This window comes from Phocoena sinus, chromosome 15 (genome assembly GCF_008692025.1).
Source record: "Phocoena sinus isolate mPhoSin1 chromosome 15, mPhoSin1.pri, whole genome shotgun sequence".
NCBI classification, from domain to species: domain Eukaryota; kingdom Metazoa; phylum Chordata; class Mammalia; order Artiodactyla; family Phocoenidae; genus Phocoena; species Phocoena sinus.
The window spans coordinates 81,788,906-81,805,722 of NC_045777.1; the positions used below are offsets into that span (position 1 = coordinate 81,788,906).

Consider the following 16,817-nt stretch of genomic DNA (forward strand, 5'->3'; position numbering starts at 1 on the left):
CAAATTCAGACTTCTCGAGTCATTTAGAAATAACTTAAAAAGCTTCAGAGACTATTATAATAACTGCCATGAGAGTAGGATTCATATTTAATTGTCTGCGCAAATTATCTGTGTATATGAGACTTCTGTTCACTTTTAAAAGAAATATACAGGACTTCCCTCGTGGCGCAGTGGTTAAGAATCTGCCTGCCAAAGCAGGGGACACGGGTTCGAGCCCTGGTCCGGGATGATCCCACATGTCGCGGAGCACCTAAGCCCGTGAGCCACAACTACTGAGCCTGTGCTCTACAGCCCGCGAGCCACAACTACTGAGCCCGTGCGCCACAACGACTGAAGCCCGCATGCCTAGAGCCCGTGCTCCGCAACAAGAGAAGCCACCGCAATGAGAAGTCCGCACAGCACAACGAAGAGGAGTCCCCACTTGCCGCAAATAGAGAAAGCCTGCGTGCAGCAACGAAGACCCAATGCAGCCATAAATAAATAAATAAGCAAATAAATAAATAAAAATAATAAAAAGAAATGTGCAGTGGAGCTAAGAAAGTTACATTAGACCGTTTTGTGTAGGGCAAAGAACCCTGAGGGCGTCATTGTGTAAAGGATATTCACAATGTTGACCAAGTCAGAGAAAAATGAGTTAAATCGTACACACACAGGCAGGTGTCAAAAATTTTAGAAAGATTTCCATGCAGAATGATTAAAAGTGTTATTTCTGAAAATATTAGCAAAAGGTCAATAAATGTGGATTGAATGCAGAAAAATTATTTACAACAATAAATAAATATCCGAAGACTAAAACATTAACATGTAAATGGTTATCTCTAACATATAACAATATATTCCAATAGTCCCGTTATAGACTGGCTTTTGGGAATTTGGAGCTCATTTTCCCAAATAAGTAGTGCTGTAGACATCAGTTATGCTCTCACAAAAGTTTAGGTAAAACATCATGTAGATAAAACCCTGTGTACCTGCAGTGAAAATCAGTAGAAATCCTAGCATAGAAGTACAAAAGGAAAACAATAAAATTGGGTTAGAAATGCTATATTGGTTTGCATGCTAGTTTTCGAGGATTAGAGAACTACTGAAAAAAGAGATTACTTCTGGGGGGATTGAGTGAGATATCTGGGCTTTCAAATAGCTGAAGTGCTGGTGGCACCCATGTGATTTCACTTTAATACTTATGGCCTTCTCTTTTCTTGATACACTTATATCTCTGGATTATTGTGAGTCAAATCAGCAGTGATTATTGTCATTTTTAAGTTCACAAATGGTATGAAGAGGGTGAGGGGATAAAGGACAGTGTTGCTTTTTTTTTTTTTTTAACCGAGGTATAATTGATTTACAATGTTGTGTTAAGGACAGTGTGTCTTTTAAGGTAAAAGGCAAATGATGAAAGATAGGGGCCTGTTGCAGGGACGTAAAGAGGGAGCTTGTGCACCCTTGTGAAAGGGTGTAAGACGGCATAACTTAATGGTAAGCAGTCAGGGGCAGGAAAAGGCAGTGAGTCATGGTTGCCCTGAGATGTCTCATCACACGTGTCCTTCCGCCTTAACTCCTGGGTTCTGGTCAGCGTCTTCAGGGGTGGTGGATTCTAGGGGTGGGGTGGCGTGGGGGAAGGTGGAGCAAGAAGGAGGTAGGGTGCATCCGGCCACTGTACATACAGAACATCTGTAAATGGAACCCTCGTAACTTGAGGACTACCTGTATCGTGTATATTTCAATCCCATCCAGCCACCCCCGTTTTTCCCCCACATGCTTTCCCAATTCCTGATCATTGTGAGTCTCTGCAATAGAACCATGATTATTATCCATCACATCCCCTCCTGAGAAATTAAGAAAAATGTAGCTTGAGGCATTACAAAAGGACCAGAAGAAAACAGCGACCAGATAGTCTGTTTACCTAGACTGTGTGTTTCTGGAATGTGAATAAGCTCACGCACGCTTGGTAAACAGGGGAACCATATTAGTATAAAGTGAAGCCCTATTGTTTCATATACAAGTTTTCTCAGTTTACTGTTTTGAGCTCCTAAAGCACCGGCGCCTGCAAGCAAAGCACACCAATGAAGCTGAACTCAGCAAGGTGCGGGGCAATCCAGAACAGTACTCGCCCCTTCTTTCCCCGTTAGCTCCGGTGGTCACATGCTCTATTTTGGAAAGGCTTATGCACACTTGTCCCTAATCTTTGTGTATTAGCCCATGTCTCCCTAACTCTATAGCCTCAAGCTTTCCTCACAGCCCTTCCATCAAGCTACCTTTCCCTTTTATTTAAAAAAGTTCCCCTGGTTTTACTGAGTTATAATTGACATATAGTATTGTATTAGTTTCAGGTGTACAATATGATTGATAATATGTATATATTGTGAAATGACCACCACAATTACTTAACACCATCACCACACATAGTTAACAATTTTTTTTCTTGTGATGCAGGCTTTTAAGATCCACTCTCTTAGCAACTTTCAAATATATAACACAGTATTAACTATAGTCATCATGCTGTACGTTACATTCCCAGAATGTCTTATAACTGAAAGTTTGTACCTTTGGACCACTTTCACTATTTTTAGAAGAAATCTCTAGAGCAGGGATTTGTGGCCACACATTCATTAATCTCCACTACCCAGTGCAGAATAAACATTTACCAGAATGGCATTGAAATATTTACTGCTCTCTCTGCAGTTCTCCCCACCCTTTCACCTTTAGGCTTTTGCACCAGCTCTATCCGGAATATCCCTGGCTGGTAGGGCAGTGCCACAGATCCAATTCTTATTCTCCTTCGAACACCACCCCCGCCCCAACCCCCCTTTGCAAAATTTTCAGGATTTGATCTCAGCCGCTGCAGCTCTTTATCGGTATCTCTCCATCTCTCGGTTGTATCTCACATTATATCGACAACACACGTCAGTTCCCTTGCTAGAACGCCCAGCTCGGGAAATGCAAAAATCTAGTCTGATGTTTATTCCCCCTACACCCAGGCCAGTGCTCGGCTGATTAAGTGCATGTGGAAGAATAAAGAACATGCAAAGCCGAGGGATCCAGCGTCTGTTCTGCGGTTCAACAACCTGGACTTCCCACAGGGTCGTTTCAAAAGGAGTTTCTGTGGACTTGGGAGGGGGCGGGGGCGGCTTGAACTCCGCTGCCAGGCTGGCTCCAAGGAGGCCAGAACGAGGGGTCAAACCTCGGACCTGCCCCCGCTCCCGCCCCAAGTCTCCGTAAGTCCCCCCGGGCTGGCTGGGAGCACAAAAGGAGGGCAACACCAAAAATGCGAGGGGTAGGGAGACGTGGTGCCTGCCACTGGCCGCCGGGCCTTCTTGGGCCCCACAGGCCGAGACTGGCATCGCATAACCCGGTAACCCACGCCTTCATCCTCGGGGCCTCAGAGACATGCCTCACCACATACCTCCGCAGACGGGATGGCGGAGAACTGACCCCCCGGGCCGCGGTCAACAGCGGCACACAAAGGCCGGAAGTAGGTCGGCGTCAGCCTGGCGAGGCGTCCTCTCTAGGACCCAGGAGGCCCCACACCTCAGTGGTTCGCCAGAATCGCAGGTGGCGGCAGAGGACCAGGGCCAGACCCGGCAAGACCTCGTCTCCCAGGGCGTGTGCCCCACTCCAGGGGCAGCAAAGTGAATCGAAAGAAACAACTTGGAAATCAAATCCAGAACTTTTATGTGCAAGAGAAACTCCCCTTAAATGTATTCAGGCCTGTTTCAGCTAAGGGTTTGGAGCACAGTGGGTTATCATCCTAGCTCCCCGCAGAGGAGGAGGAAACAACATGGAGAAAGTTCTCCGTGGCTCAGGGCTCAGGGCCTCTCACTGACAGAGTGGGTCAGAACCCGGACCTGTGCCACCACAGTCAGTGCGCTTTCTGCTGCCCGGGGCTGCCTCTCATCAGAAAGACTCAGTAGGGACAGGAGAGTGTCTTCAGTAAATGGTGCTGGGAAACTGGATTACCACCAGCAGAAGAATGAAACTGGACCCCTATCTTCTACCACTCACAAAAACTAACTTGAAATGGATTAAAGACTTAAATATAAGACCTGAAACCATAAAACTAATGAAGAAAACACAAGGAAAAAGCTCCTTGACATTGGTCTTGGCAACAATTTTTTGAAGATGACAACAAAAGCACAAGCAACAAAAGCAAAGATAAATAAGTAGGATTGCATTAAAATAAAGAACTGCTTAGGGGAAAAAAATCTGCAAAATGAAAAGGCAACCTATGGAAAGGGAGAAAATATTTGCAAACCATCTATCTGATAAAGAGTTACTATCCAAAATATATAAGAAACTTATACAACTTAACATCAAAAACCTAATAATCTGTTTATTGTATAATGGACAGAGGACCTGAATAGACGTTTTTCCAAGGAAGACATACCAATTGCCAACAGGTACTTGAAGAGATGCTCAGTATCACCAATCATCCAGAAAGTGCAAATCAAAATGACAATGAGGAGCTTCCCTGGTGGCGCAGTGGTTAAGAATTCGCCTGCCAATGCAGGGGATACGGGTTCGAGCCCTGGTCCGGGAAGATCCTACATGCCGCGGAGCAGCTAAGCCCGTGAGCCACAAATACTGAGCCTGCACTCTAGAGTTCGCGAGCCACAATTAATGAGCCCGCGTGCCACAACTACTGAAGCCCGCAAGCCTAGAGCCCATGCTCCGCAACAAGAGAAGCCACTGCAATGAGAAGCCCGCATACCACAACGAAGAGCAGCCCCCACTCGCCGCAACTAGAGAAAACCCGTGCGCAGCAATGAAGACCCAATTCAGCAAAAAAAAAAAAAAAAAAAAGACAATGAGATATCACCTCACATTTGTTATAATGGCTGTTATCAAAAAGACAAGAGATAACAAAAGCTGGTGAGGATGTAGAGAAAGGGAACCTGGTGCATTATTGGTGGGAATATAAACTGGTACAACGACTATGGAGAACAGTATGGAGGTTTTTCAAAAAATTAAAAATAGAACTACGATACGACCCAGCAATCCCACTTCTGGGTAGATATCCACAGGAAATGAAATCAGGATCTTAAAGAGATATCTGCATTCCTGTTCATTGCAGCATTATTTGCCATAGTAAAAATACCAAAACAACCTAAGTGTCCATCTAGGGATAAATGGATAAAGACGATGCGATATCTATCTTCTTCTGGTATATGGGATTATTCAGCCATGAGAAAGAAGGACATCCTGCCATTTTTGACAACATAGAGGGATCTTGAGGGCATTATGTTAAGTGAAGTAAGTCAGACAAGAAGTCTCTGGGTCCAACAGCCAGTTCTGGATTAAACCAAGCTCTTCTGTTCCTTAGTAGAATGTCCTCAGGTTCATCCATGTTGCAGCATGAGTAAGGATTTCCTTCCTTTCTAAAGTTGAATAATGCTCCATTGTTTGGATAGATCACATTTTGTTTATCTGTTCACTCTTTGATGGACACTTGGGTTGTTTCCACCTCATCTTGGAATTTAAGAGAGAAATGACGTGATCTTACCTGTGTTGTCAGAGCATCGAGCATGTTAGGAAAGGAGACAGACTTGTGAGGACTGTGAATAATTGATGGAGGTGCAGCAAGACAGGAGCAGTCTGCGGGAGAAAAGGGCCCGAGTCAGAGCATAATTTGGTGACATCTAGGCTGCCAGGGCTGAAAGGGAGGGGACAGGAACCTTAGCTTGGGAGGTTGGGAGGAGAAACCCAGAGGAGAAGGATCAGGAGGCAGAAGAGGAGGAGGACGGTGAAGAGGGAAAGTAGTTTTGGTTTTCTTTGGGGGGGGGGGTGGAGTGGGGAAGATCATGCTGGAACTGGGACTCGTGATTCTGAGACGTCTTCAGGACATCCAGGTGGCAATGCTGGGGAATAGGTGTGAAACCGGAGTGAGATGATCCCATAATTATAAAAGGGATCAACAAATACAGTGGAAGAGAGATGCCCTCCTCTCTCCTCTCACCCAGGGCTCCCGGCCAAGCCCTGCAGGTTCTTAGAGCTGCTGGGAGAACCTCTCCGAGCCCGTTAGCTGGACACACAGTACCCTCTCCTGGCGATAACTTGCAGCTGCAACAGAGCCTGCATCCTAGGGCGGAAATGCCTTTCCCGCTGAGCATCCTGAAAGCCGCAGCTGCGGCCCATAAGAAAGAACTGTGACTGACCCGCACGATGGGTTTTAAGACCCTGCACGTGAGGATTGCGTGCTCAAGGGTCCAGAGAAGCTAACCGCCCCCTCAGCAGGTGCCGTGAGCCTCGGAGGCACCTGCGGGACAGCAAAGTGGAAATGGGAGACCAATACGGAAGGTTCACGCCTAACTTAAAGGAGTCCGACGCTTTTGCTGTAAACCCCGTTGTTTATTTGAAAGTATTCACACACCGGGAACCTCACAAAGAGAAGAAGGACCCAGGGCGGTGAGAACTCCTTCATCCCTGTGGTCCCTTGAGGGCGGCAAGGGCAATGTTGTAATTCCATCATTTTTCTCTGCCCGGCCCCTGCCGCAGCCCCGGCTCTTTCTGAGAAGTAGACCCCGTCTCCTAATCCCACCTTCTTCCGAGGCCTGGGACTTAACACAGAGGGGCCTGGCCTCTTCTGTGTGTCGGGCACCTGAGCAGCTCCCAGGAGCTCCAAATCCCATCCTCTCCCCCATCAGGAAAAGTGCTGCAACCACCCAGCCCCGGCCGGATCCCTGGCATCTGAGTTTTGAGGTGCCCAGAGCTGGCTGCATGGCTTGGGGGTTTGGAGGAGAGGAAGGAAGGCGGAGAAGGCAGCACAACAGAACCCAGGAAACAGCCTAGACTGAGCTTTTCTTGTAAATTCTGAGAACTCTCCCCTGTCCTGTTATCCACAACATACCACGATTTTTTCCTGATTGGGAGGCCTCCCGTGCCTTAGACTAAACACTCCCCTGGTTCTCAGAGCTCCGGGTCTCCCAGTGAATTCTCTGCACAGGTGCAGCCCAAGCATTCGTTCCTCCTTCCCCTCTTCCCAGGACAGCATCCTGCCCCCGTGCTCCCGGCCACGAGGGCACGCACCCACACTGGGAACCCAGCCTCCTCCCTCCCAGCTATGGACCCCAGGCTCTCTGTCACGTGTGAGCCTGGAACCACATAATCCACGGCCCACTGGGGACACGGAGTGTGCACAGGCAGGAAGGGTGACATCTTGCCAAGGAGCTGGACTTGTTGATAAAGCAAGATTTAGAGGCTCTGGCCCTGTTTACAGAGCAGACAGAGGGACCCTCCCCCCCTTAGGGTGGGGAAAGGCAAAATCAAGGTCAGCGATGGGGTGGCGTTGGGGGTACTCACAGCGGTGGCTCCGGGGACAGATTTTTAAAATATGTAAATGTTGCAAAACTGTCACATGGCTTCACTAAGGGCCTTTCACAAGCCTGGTGACCATGGGGAAAGAGGGTGAGAGATGTGAGAAGGAATGCCAGTGAGGGGCGGCTACGTGGTGAACTGCCCCGTCCTGGGCACCCTCCCCTGGCTGCTCTCTGCCCATGTCACTCACCTGGAGGCCCGAGCAAGGGCTTGTCCACAGGTAGGAGCGCAGAGAAAAGAGCCTTCTGGCCAGAGCCCACCTGAACCCCAGCTCTCCCCCGGGCCCTGCTTCCAGCCACAGCTGTGTCTGTCTCTTCGCTTTCCATTCCCCCTCGGAGGAAAGACCAGCAGCTGGAGGCAGTCCTCCTCCTGCCTGCGTTTGAGAAGCAGCAGAAACGTGGTTTCCTGAGCAAGGGGTGGGGCTGGAGAATCACTCCGAAGCCAGTGTGGAGGCAAGGAGGTGATGCCTGGGAGGAGCGCCCTGGGTGAGGCTCTGATCATGGCGATGGCAGGTCTTAGAGCCCAGGGCATGGAGGGGCCCTGGGCGGCAGGAAGGAATGCAGTCCCCGGTTACCTTCCTAACTTTCCTCTGTGTCACCTCTTTGTCCCTGCTGTCTACCACTGTTCAATTCTTAGGCCTTCCAGAAAAAAGCCCTGTGAGAACTGACTATCTCCAGTTCTTGCCCCACCATCACTGCTCAAGCCACTGCAACCTGGCAGCGTTTGGTCCTCTTAACCAGCGGGGTGGAGAGGAAGATGGGAGATGCCTGACAGCTGGAGTCAGGAGAGCTGGGAGAGCCCTGACCCTGGTTCCTAAAGAGAAGTGGCACCGAAGAGTGTTCCTGAATACAGCTCTGCAAGACTGCAGGTGCTGCAAAGGCAGGGGCTGTGCCTGTCACGCTGACCATGGTGTCCTAAGCTGCGTGTCTCACATGCGGTACATTTGAAGTAACAAGAAAACACAGTAACTAGGAAACAGAAGATGAGATGAAAGCAATCAATTTAACTGTGTCAGAAATCACAACGTATTTAAATAGGTTAATTTCCTATATTAAAATGCAGATGTTTAGGACTTAATTCTCCATTTCTTGGAATCCTTAAGAAGACATACTGTTACCCAGAAGGCCTTTATAGTTTTGCAGTGTGTAAAATAAGCATCAGCCCAGAGCAGAGAAGCAGAAGTTTGCAATCCAAGGGCAATGTGATGAGCTGAATTGTGCTCCCCCAAATTCATGTGTTGAAGCCTTAACTCCCAGTACCTCAGGATATGACTGTACTTAGAGATAGGGCCTTTAAAGAGGTAATTGAGTTAAAATGAGGCCATTAGGGTGGGCTCTAATCCAATTTGTCTGGTGCCCTTATAAGAACAGGAAAGTTGGACACACAGGAGACACCAGGGTGTGCGTGCACAGGGGGACAACTGCCTGACGACACAGGGAGAAGATGGCCGTCTGCAAGCCAAGGAGAGAGGCCTCAGGAGAAAACAACCCTGCCAACACCTAATCTCAACTTTCTCGCCTCCAGAGCTGGGAGAAATAAATTTCTGTTTTTTAAGCCACCCATTGTGTGGTGTTCTGTTACGGTGGCCCTAGGAAACTAATACTGTCATGTACAAGAACATCGGGTGCTGACAGGTTATGGGCAGGTTACCAAAGGCATCTGCTGCAGGGGCCAACTCATTTCATCAGATTCTCAAGGGGACGATGATCTCCCAAAGTTAGAGTCACAGTGTAGAGATTTCATAACTCAGGGTGGAGATAGAGAAAGGTAGAAAGTGCCCCTCACCCCAGCTTCCGAGGCTGCTCACCCAGACTCATTTGCCCGGCAGGAAGAGAACCCACTAGAAGGTGGTGTGTGGGGCAGAGGCTCATCTCCTATAAACAACCAAGGGGCTGCAATGTGAGGATGTGAGAAAATTTGGGAAGTAACTGCATAAAGGAAAACCCTAGGGGCCTTGAGTCATCGGGCTGACCCTGTTCTGTGTATTTCAGAGTTATGATGAACTTGAACCTCCATATGGGGAAGAGGAAAATAAAATCAAATGAGGCTACCTGGGAGGGGCGGTTGTCTTCTCTCCTTCTGCCCCTTCTGGGGCAGCCAGGGGCATGAGGAGACATCTGCCAAGGGGGCTTCAGGGAAAAGTTCAGTTGGGTCTCTTCAGTTTGGGCCACTTTGTTTAAGAATGAGCGATAGCAGTTATTAACCTCCCCGGTAGGAAGTATTTCCACTTCCTGGAGCTCTCCTACTGTCGGGGATATTAATCCAGCCACCTAGGCTGAAGATACAAATTTGAGAGCTTTCAGCAGATTGATGGCTTCAAATCCATGGAAATGGAGTGAAAATCCTAGGAGAGGGTGGGCACAGAAAATAGAGGAAGGTCCATGCATTAATCGTGAAAGGCAAACCGAGTTATCAAAAAAAAAAAAAAAACCCTTCTGCATCTCGAAGGCTTAAAATAAAGGTGTGTTTCTCACTTACTTCACAGTTAGTGACCGAGACATATGGCCCCACCTAGATGTCAGGGGCCTGGGGACTGAGGCCATCCTGTGTATCCAGGAGGACAATGGATTGGCTTGGTGGACACACAGCATCGTCTCTGCCACAGTCCAGGCCCGGGCTTCCATCAAAGGAAGCTGAGACAGGAAGCCCGTGTGCAATGTGACAGCCTGCAGAGGTGGGGCTGCAGGAAGTGGCTCAGAGAAAAAACCTGGGATGTAGACTTGAGTGGTCCCTTCCCCCAAACAGCTCATATCCAGCCCATCAGCAAACCCAGTGCTCACAGATCCATCAGCAAGTCCTGTAGGCTTGATCTCCAGGATATATCCTAATCTGGCTGCTTACTACCTTCTCCACTGCTGCCACTCTGGCCCAAGCCCTTCACTGGGGCCTGGATCTGTTTTCCTGATCTCCCTCCTTGCATCACCGTGGTCAGTTCACACAGAAGCCAAAGGGCTATTTTAAAAACTTAAATCAAATCATATTGCCACCTTGGCTAAAACCCACCAGGGTTCCATTTGCAATAGAAACTCCTTTCCAAGGCCTACAAAGTCTTACGTGATCTGGTTTCAACATCTTCTCTTAGGGCTTTCCTCTTGTTCACAATGGTCCAGCCCTACTGGTCTTTATTCTGTCTTTCAAACACCTAGATGTTTCCTTCCCCAGGACTTGGCATTTGCTGTGCCCTCTGCCCCAAATACTCTTCCCTCAGATAGTCCCAGCTTTGATTTCTTTACTTTTCTTTCTCTTTCTTTTCACTTGGGAAGGAAAAAAAAAAAAAAGCCTGAGTGATGGGTGGTCTGGGATCTCTTGTGATACCTTCAGATGATGTACAGATAGGCTTCACTCAAACTTCTTCTTGAAATGTCCCCTGATATTTCTATCTGAAAGAAATCTCAGCATGAAAAGAGTGCATGTTGGAATTGGTTATCATGGAAGCAGTCGTGGGAGGAGGTGAGATTGCAGCTGGACCTTAACAGTGAGGGTTGTTTCAGTAAGCAGAATTGGGGTAACCTCCACGCAGGAAGGGGCTGTACCTACCTTGTTCTACTGGGTCTCCAGTGCTTTTTAGAGTACCAAGCAGAAAACAGATAGTCAATATAGAATTCTTGAATGAATTCACCACTAAATGAACAAAGGAAAGAGAGTGAAAACACTAAAAATGTGTGATGACGACAAACAACAGGTCTATTTGGCTGGAACAGCCAGTTCTAGTGAGAAACGAGGTTGAAAAGCAGCATTCAGCTGAATTGAAGAGAGCATTCGCAGAGAATATATTTAAGTCCTATACCCGGTTGGTGTCTCCTGCCTAATTCGGAGCACGCCATCCCTCCAATCCAGCTGGTGAACGATCCCCAGAGAAATCCTCCATAGAGGGCCGAGGTAGTACTTAGGGACTGAGGAACTGTTGAGAAGGAGATAATTTGTGGCAACGAGCCTCTCCTGGCGGCAGGGACATCCTCAGATTGCACCGGAAGTTGGTCCTGCCCGCAGGGAATCTGTTGGTGGGTCTTCGCTGGGTGGGCAGGAGGTGACCATGGCAGGACCCACATTTGGCTCTCTGGACCCCTTCTTCCTCCCTGCTGTGCCCAGTCGATGCCCATGGCCCCGCCCTCGGGTTGCTTCCCTTGTCAGGACCTTGCCACCTTCTCATCTCAGCTGTCTCACACCCGACTGGTCAGGAACAATCTTTTTTTTTTTTTTTTTTACGGTGCGCGGGCCTCTCACTGTTGTGGCCTCTCCTGTTGCGGAGCACAGGCTCCGGACGCGCAGGCCCAGCGGCCATGGCTCACGGGCCCAGCCCCTCCGCGGCATGTGGGATCTTCCCGGACCGGGGCACGAACCTGTGTGGCCTGCATCGGCAGGCGGACTCTCAACCACTGCGCCACCAGGGAAGCCCAGGAACAATCTTTTTAACCTCCTCTTGGCAAGCTGTCTTAGGCTTCCCCTGAAATCTGTACCCCTCCAGGAAGTTTCTCTGGGTGTCCGAGTGGCTCTGTGCCCTCTCTTTTTCCCCACACCTGGCCAGGACTCAGGTCTTCTGAGGTTTTCTCCCCCTTGCCCATCTCTCCTGTTGTAAGTGGGGCAGATCTCACATTGCCTCAGCCCTGGACTGTTTACGTGGACTGTTCACGTGGACTCTGCGTCTCCTCGTTGATCTGAAACTTTTCTCCTGTCACGTGTTATTCTTTATTTGTTCAAAGGTCAGAAGTTGTTTTGAAATATCACTGGCTGTGTTACTTCCTTCTGAGTTATTTGGTTCTTCTTCCATGACTAATTATTAAAGACAGCATTTCCACGTATTGTCCACCAAATACAGGGTAAGAAAAAAATACTACCATAAGTGAGAATTATAGAACCATGGGGCTTATCCAGGCCAGTGTCTCCCTGGGGAGCTCAGGACAAGGACAGAATCCAGACTTAGGCCCTTTTCTTGAGTCTCAGGAGTGGGCTGACAATGTCCTTCCCTGTCCCTAACCTTGTCATGAACCTACAGCTTTTGAGAGTACTTTTGGTGGGTTAAGCAGGATTCTGAGGAACATTGTTCCACACCTCTAAGCCTTCCTCCTTCTCTTCCACTGAGTCATGCACCCTCTATGTCCCCTTTCCTCAAGGTTTCTTGGCCCTTCTTTTGCTCAATGCTGATGAGTAGAACATAAGAAGAAGTGAACACTTAGTTCAGGTAGTAGGTGATCCCTCTGAGCATCTCAGGGGCACTCCTCCTCCAGGCAGGCCTCGGCCACTTCACTGAGCTGCTCTCCAATTCCCACTTCTGATGGGTGTCTGGGGCTGCAGGGTCCAAAGGGACTCAGGCTGGGATTTCTTTGTTGAACACGATGGATCCGTCCATTGTAGGCATACCTCCAGAGTGCTACCCTGCTTTGTTTTTTTATTTGTGTTTTTACTCCAGAGCTTTCAACCCAACATTCCCTGGAAGGTGTGAGACCCTGAATGTATGGCCTCCTGGACCCTGTACACAGTCAGGTGGTCTGGCTTCATTTCCTGCTTCATTCACAACATCATTTCCATCTCTGTTTTTTAAAAAATTTAATGTTTCATTTTTATCATTTTATCCTATAAAGCTATAAAAGCAGTTGAGGCTTGAGCCACATTTTTTAAAATTAATTTTTATTGGAGTATAGTTGTTTTACAGTGTTCTGTTAGTTTCTGCTGTACAGCAAAGTGTGAGCCACATTTTTTGTTTTAAACAAATTTCCACACAGTTACTTCCAATTACATGACCTTTTCGCAATTCTTTCCTTTTTCTGTTAATTATGTTCCAGTAAAAATTCTTTGCTTAAGACCATAAGTATTTTTTTCCAATGCTTGGTTTATGCAAAAAAGTAATATGGTTTCCAAAATATTTTTTCTTTATATTTCACGTGATGATTTTTCTTATCTTTTAGCTGGTTATTTGGTAGATACTTACCTCCATGTCTCTAAATAAAATGCTTTCTTGATATTTCATTATAAAGTCAATATCCTGGAAGATGATGATTTACCTTCATCCTTTCCCAGCCTCCACCACCACACACGTCCATTTCCCATCATCCGTCCTCCCAACATAAATACCTTATATGAGAATTTAGGTTAGATCGTCATTATTTTCATTATTATGACTCTGTAATATATTCACACCTCTGCTGTGTAGTAAACTATAATCATTTTACTTTCCCACACAACTTTTTATTTTCAATGGAGCTAATAGTTATTACTTTTTGATGTTCTTATTCAACTGCAAGCTTCTCACCAGTCATATTAATCTCATCACAAGACATTCAGAAATCTCGGGTTTAGACAGGTCGCTCTCCACACTTGGGATCTTCCTTCATCATCCTCATCTTCGGAATTCCATCTCTTACCTGTGTGGCACCTTCTATGTCCCCTATACCATATATATATTCTTCTCTTAGTTTACTTTTTCATTTCGACGGAGCACATTATCGAGAAGCTTCTGGAGGTAAATTTTTAGAGTGCTTGTATATCTGAAAATGTCTGTATTATACCCTCACACTTGAGTGGCAGTTTGGCTAGGTATAGAAGTTTAGGTTAGAAATTATTTTCTTCAGAAGTTGAGGCATCTCTCTGTTATCTTCTGGCTTTCATTGGTACACTTGAAATGTCTGGAGACATTCTGATTTCTGATTCTTTAGTATGTGACCTGTTTTTTTTTGTCCCCTCTGGAAGCTTGTAAAACAATTTATTTTTTTCTCTAGCATTTTGGAATGCAAGATATGAGTCTATTCCTCCTCAATTCTTTCTTTAGGGAACTCCTATTGTGTAGCTGTTGAACCTGCCAGCCAGGTTAATTTTTTAAATCTCTTTTCTCCTACTTTCTATTTCTTTTTTTTTTTTTTACTATAGTTTCTGGGAAATTTCTTCACCACCCCCCCCCCCATGAGGGGCTACAGAAACAGAATGACCCATTGCTCTGTTCCTGTGCCTCATGGACCACCTGGAGCTTTCCAGGGCCAGTGAGAGGGGCTGGAGGGGGATGTCCAATGACGGGAGGACCCTCCCTCCCCTTGGTGGAGGGGGATCCCCAAGAGACAGGGGGACCCTGAGCCACACCTCACCAACCATATGGCTGAGGAGGAGGAGGGGGAGGGCCAAGGGGGCAGCAAGAAGAGCAGTCAATCCTCTTGGCTATGCCTGGCCAGGAGAGCACTGAGTCACCACACTGATCACGGCAAGCGAGGATGTTCCTCTGCTTAATTCATCTGGAAAGCCCAGCTACAAAGATAGGTGCTTTCCCTGCTCCCCAGCCTGATCTGAGAAACAGAGGGGGGCGTCCAGGTTGCTGGGCGTCCAGGTTGCTGAACACCAGCTGCCACCCTCACTGCCCTGGGGTGCTGTGGATTGGAGGGGGCACCTCACAGGTTCTCCCCGCAACCTCCAAACTCACACAGAAGGGTAGGGCTGTGGGCTGCTATAGCCCAGAATCCTGAACCCGTCCTGCGTCCTGTGCCCACGAGAGCAACCAGAGATCAGTGTGTGAGCATCATTCTGATGCAGTCCTGCCTCACCAGCAGGAGCAATCAGCTCGTGTGGACAGTGGGCCAATCTGGCATAGAGGTGGGGGTTGGGGACAAGGAGCTGGGGAGGGTGCTGTTGGGAGGGGCAATCTGCCATGGGTTTTGAACTCGCTGCACGTTCTGGGCGTCTCAACAATGCAAAGTCCTGTGTTATCTTTACCCAGGCTGTTTCTCAGGGTACTGCATGGAGCCACCTCCAGGGATGAGGTATTGATCCCCTCTGGAAAAAGATCAGGCTTGTGCCAGCTCGCTGTCATTCCCCAAGCTCTGTGTTCCCTCCAAGCCTACCACCTGGGTCCGGTGGAGTCACTATCTGGGATTTAGGGGCCATGCTGCTTGCTGTGCCATAATTATCAGTTCTTTGTCTGTGTTCCAGAGCTGTTCTGTCTTCTGCCACATCCATGAAACATAACAGGCTAATTTATTGGCTTGCAAGTAGGGTTCAATTCCAGAGTCTGACAAGCACCTGCCCCAGGGGATGGTCTCACGCCCCTCCCCTGCCTGCATCTGATTCTCTGCTGGCAGTGTGTGTTGGGGGTACTTTGTGTGCTAAGCTGATCAACCCACCTGTGTGCACCCCAGCCATGGATATGTCAGTGCACTCTTAGGAAACCAGGTCCACCGTTCCAGGGAAAACAGTCAGGATGATCCAGCCCTCACTGCCGGCCTCCTGGAACTCCTGTGGGGGACACCACACACCTTCACTTTAGTAAGGTCCAAAGCCGACATTGACACTTGGGTTGGTGTTTCTTAGACTCTTAGAGGTAATATCCCTTTTAGCCACAAGAGGAGCCTATCAGTGGGCTGGGACAGGAAAATCAGCTCGGTGGGCACTCCTGAGTCGGCTGAATAGAATCTCTTTCTTTCTTTTTTCATTGAAATATAGTTAATGTAAAAAGTACTGGCTTATATTTTCGTGACCTTCAGATTGTCACGCAATGATGGGCCCAGGACTAGCTTATCTCCCTCCTCTCCAGGTCACATAGTATCCACGGCCCAGTGCTGTCGAATCCGATTCTCTGGGGAGATTTTTTTTTTTTTTTTTTTTTTGCGGTATGCGGGCCTCTCACTGTTGTGGACTCTCCCATTGCGGAGCACAGGCTCCGGACGCGCAGGCTCAGCGGCCATGGCTCACGGGCCCAGCCCCTCCGCGGTATGTGGGATCTTCCCGGACCGGGGCACGAACCCGTGTCCCCTGCATCGGCAGGCGGACTCTCAACCACTGCGCCACCAGGGAAGCCTACTTTTCTTTTTGTTCTGACACTTTCCTTCTACTGACTGTAACTGAGCAGGGTCCTATGAGGCCTTTCCAGAATAACACCTCCCCACCCCCATGTCCTCTGCCTGCCTTTTGTCTGTAGAAAAACTTTAGTCAACGAATAAATTTAATCAGAGAAGTGAGAAAATGCAGAAAGAAAGAAAAACAGTCAAGCAAAACAAACTAATAATACTTTAGCCATTAAACAAAGTCAAGGACCTTTAGCTCTTCCTCAAGGGCTATAGATAATATTCTGAGCCATGTCCTTTGAGCTGTTTTGCAGATACTGAAACCCCCTCCAGGTGGAAGAAGTTAACCGTGTGCTGACCACACAGGTAGACCCTAGACCAGTTGGAACCAGAAGGTTGATGATGCTGAATCCCCATGACCTCACCACCGACCAATCAGAAGAATGTCCACGAGTTGACCACGCCCTGCTCCTAGAACACTGTGAGACTCCTCACTACCCCCTCCAGGGAGGGACACAGGTTTGAGGGCATTAGCCCGCTCTGGCCCCCTTTGCCTGGCAAAGCAATAAAGCTATTCTTTTCTACTTCACCCAAAACTCTGTCTCTGAGATTTAACCCGGCACTGGTGTACAGATGCCCAATTTCGGCAACACGACTCCTTCTCAATCCTCGTTCCTGGTGGTGTCTTTCTCTCCCAAAGCAGATAGACACGTCCAGCTGTGGAAAGAGGGAGGGAGGGAGGGAAGAAAG

The 16,817-nt window shown here is 48.1% G+C and overlaps 1 protein-coding gene and 1 long non-coding RNA gene across 2 annotated transcripts in view; both read left to right on the top strand.

The window, feature by feature from the left end:
• GJC3 (gap junction protein gamma 3) overlaps window positions 1-16,817 on the top strand; it is a 41,593-nt gene that overhangs the window by 13,006 nt on the left and 11,770 nt on the right. The gene's annotated exons all lie outside the window — the stretch shown is intronic.
• LOC116739894 lies at window positions 5,996-8,866 on the top strand. Its single transcript, XR_004345735.1, has 2 exons — window positions 5,996-6,399; window positions 7,945-8,866. It is a non-coding gene; the product is annotated as an uncharacterized LOC116739894 (long non-coding RNA).